Raw genomic sequence first — 3,494 nt, 5'->3', positions numbered from 1 at the left:
AACTTTCAATTTTATTAATTTCTCCTTTGATTTTTAGGACCTCTAATTTAGTCTTCATCTAAGGATTTTTAATTTGTTCACTTTCTAGGTTTTTTTTTAATTTCCATACCCAATTCTTTGACCTATGCCCTCCCAATTTGTTAATATACAAACTTAAGGATTTAAATTTACTGCTTAGTACTGCTTTGTCTGCATCCCATAAGTTTTGAAAAGAGGTCTCATCATTGTCATTTTATTTAATAGCATTATTAATTGTTTCTATGATTTATTCTTTAACCTATGTTGGAGAATCGTATTTTATAATTTCCAATTAATTTTTGATTTTCCTTTCCATGTACCCTTACTAATTATTATTTTCATTTCATTATGGTCTGAGAAGATTGAATTTATTATTTCTGCTATTTTTCACTTGTTTGCAATGGTTTTATGCTCTATTACATGGTCAATCTCTATGAATGTACCCTGTGCTGCTGAAAAGGTGTATTCCTTTTTGTCCCTATTTATTTTCTCCACATGTCTTTTAACTCTAATTTTTCTAAGATTTCACTCACTTCTCTTACCTCTTATTTGTTTTTTTGGTTTGATTTGTCTAGTTCTGATAAAGGAAGGTCCAAGTCTCCCACTAGTGTAGTTTTTCTCTCTATTTCATCCTTGAGCTCCCCTAGTTCCTCCTTTAGACATTTGGATACTATGCCATTTGGTGAATACATGTTGAGTACAGATTTTTCCTCTTTGTCTACACTGCCTTTTATCAGGATGTAGTGACCTTCCCTATCTCTTTTGATTAGATCTATTTTTACTTTGAATTTGTCAGATAGCATAATTGTGACTCATGCCTTCTTTTTCTAAGCATATGCCCAATGGATTTTGCTCTATCCTCTTACTTTTACCATATGAGTGTCTAACTTCCTCATGTTTTATTCTTGTTGGCAGCATATGGTAGGGTTTTGGATTCTGATATACTTTGCTATTCGCTTGCATTCTATGGGTGATTTCATTCCATTCACATTCAGAGTTATGATTACCAGGTATGTATTTCCCAGCATTTTTATTTCTGCTCCTAGTCCTGCCTTTCCTTCTTTCACTATTTCCTTCTAAACTAATGTTTTGTTTTTAATCAATTCCCCTAATTCCCACCTTTATTTTACTTCCCTTTCTACCCCCTCCCTTGTTATTCCCCCCTTGTTTTCTTTACAGTCTTTTTAAATTACCCCCATTCTCTTCCTCCTTTGTAATTCTTCCATCCCCACCAGTCCATTTGTTACCCTCCTAATTCCCTTTAGGTCACAAATCAATTCTCTGCCCCAATGCATTTAGTTGTTCTTCCCTTTTTGAGTCAATTTCAGTGCTTCTAGTAATTGAGTATTTCCTATCTCCAACCTCTTGACCCATCCAGCATATTGATATTCTCCCCTCTCACCATGAGCTCCTTTGTGAAACTTAAATTTACCTCATTTTGTTTCTTTTCCAATTTCTCTTAGTATTGATATCTTTTTTAATTCTAATTATATATATATATATGTATATTTATGCATACATACATCTATATTCATATTTATGTATTGCCATTTCCTTCCATACAATTTGTCACTGTTCCCCCAAGTATAATTCTTCTACCTACCCAGGTGATAATAACAGTTTTTAGGAGTTATCAATACCCTCTTTTTGTATAGGGATACATATTATTTTAACTTATTGGGTCCCGTAAAAAAAGTGTTTTTTTTATTTGTTTTGTTTTTCTTTTTTCTTCCTTTCTTAATAACCTTTTGTTGATTCTCTTGGATTTTGTGTTTGGGTATCAGATTTTCTCTTCAAGTCTGGTCTATTCTTTACAAATGCTTGGAATTCTTTATTTTATTAAATGACCATACTTTCCCCTGCATGAACGAATAAAATCAGTTTTGCTGGGTAGTTGATTCTTGGTTGTAGACACAGTTCCCTTGCTTTCTGGAATATCATATTCCATGCCTTTTGGTCCTTCATTGTAGATGCAGTCAGATCCTGTGTTATCCTCCCTGTGGTTCCATGGTATCTGAATGACTTCTTAGCAGCTTGTAATATGTTTTCCTATGTCAAATAGTTCCTGAATTTGGCTATAACATTCCTAGGTGCTGTCAGTTGGGGATTAAGTACAGGAGGTGATCTGTGGATTCTTTCAATCTCTATTTTCCCTCTTGTTCTAGAATATCAGGGAAGTTTTCTTGAATAATTTCCTGTAGTATGATGTCTAGGACTTTTCTTTTGTCATGGTCTTCCGGTAGATTATTGATAGGTGTCTCTCCTGGAACGATTTTCTAAATATTCTGTTTTGTGACTGAGATGTTTCAATTTTTTCACTCTTTTGATTGTGTTTTACAGTTTCCTGCTGCCTTGTGAAGTTGCTTGCTTCTAACGGTTGTATTCTGGTTTTAAAGCCTGAATTTAATCCCTGATTTTTTGGTCATCCTTCTCCTTCTAATCTTTCATCTCCTTTGCCTAATTTTAAAGCTGATTTAATTTTGGCTTTCAGGACACTATTTTCTGTTTCCAGATGACTTATCTTGCTTTTTAAGTTCTTTTCCCAGTTGTCCTCAGGCTCTCTTAATTGTGTTTTGAATTGTACCTTCAGTTCTTTTGAAACCTGTGTATAATTCACTAACAACCCTAAAATTATCCTTACAGTCTTGTTAATCCATGAAGGGTGTGCTGAGGACACAGAAATTTCTGTGAAATCTCCTTCCTTTCTCTCTTAATTACTTCCTGAACTCAGATTATAGTAGCTTATTTTGACCAGCTATGAAGTTAAGTAAATTTGGATTTTTTTCCCTCTCTCTTTAAATTAGATAGAAGACAGCTGCTTTAATCTTAGCAACAGGTCCTTAAGGTCCTGGCTGGGAGAGCTGATAGAGCTGACAAGTGTTCAGGCTCTAATTTGAGGGGTTCAGTAACCAAATCCTTTGTTAATGCTATAAGGGGTGTAGTAATTTCCCCATAGCAAGGAATCCATTGTCTACAAAACCCTGTTACTCCCAAAATTGCTCTCAACTGTTTCTTAGTGGTAGGAGCACTTAAATTTTGAATATTCTCAATTCGTTTGGGAGAAATCAAGCAGGCACCTACAGACAGGATGAACCCCAAATATTCTACTTTAGGGAGGCACCACTGAAGATCCTTCAAGATCTTATGACCTCTTTTGTGCAATTCCAAAATAAGGTGCTTGCTATCTTCCTGACATGTTTCTGCATCTGTTGAGGCCAAGAGTAGGTCATCTACATACTTGATTAATTTGCTGTTTTTAAATGTTATATTGTCTGTGTCTTGGCTCAAAATTTGGTCAAATAAGCTCGGACTTTCAACATAACCCTGTGGCAGCCGACACCAGGTATATTGTGAGCCCTTCCAGGTGAAAGCAAAAATATGCCTGGAGTTCTCATGTATAGGTATGGAAAAGAAAGCTGAACACAAGTCTACTACTGTAAAGTATGTAGCTGTGCTAGGAATCGATGAAATAATAG

The sequence above is a fragment of the Monodelphis domestica genome, chromosome 8, assembly GCF_027887165.1.
Source record: "Monodelphis domestica isolate mMonDom1 chromosome 8, mMonDom1.pri, whole genome shotgun sequence".
NCBI classification, from domain to species: domain Eukaryota; kingdom Metazoa; phylum Chordata; class Mammalia; order Didelphimorphia; family Didelphidae; genus Monodelphis; species Monodelphis domestica.
Note: the sequence above shows the minus strand (reverse complement) of the source record.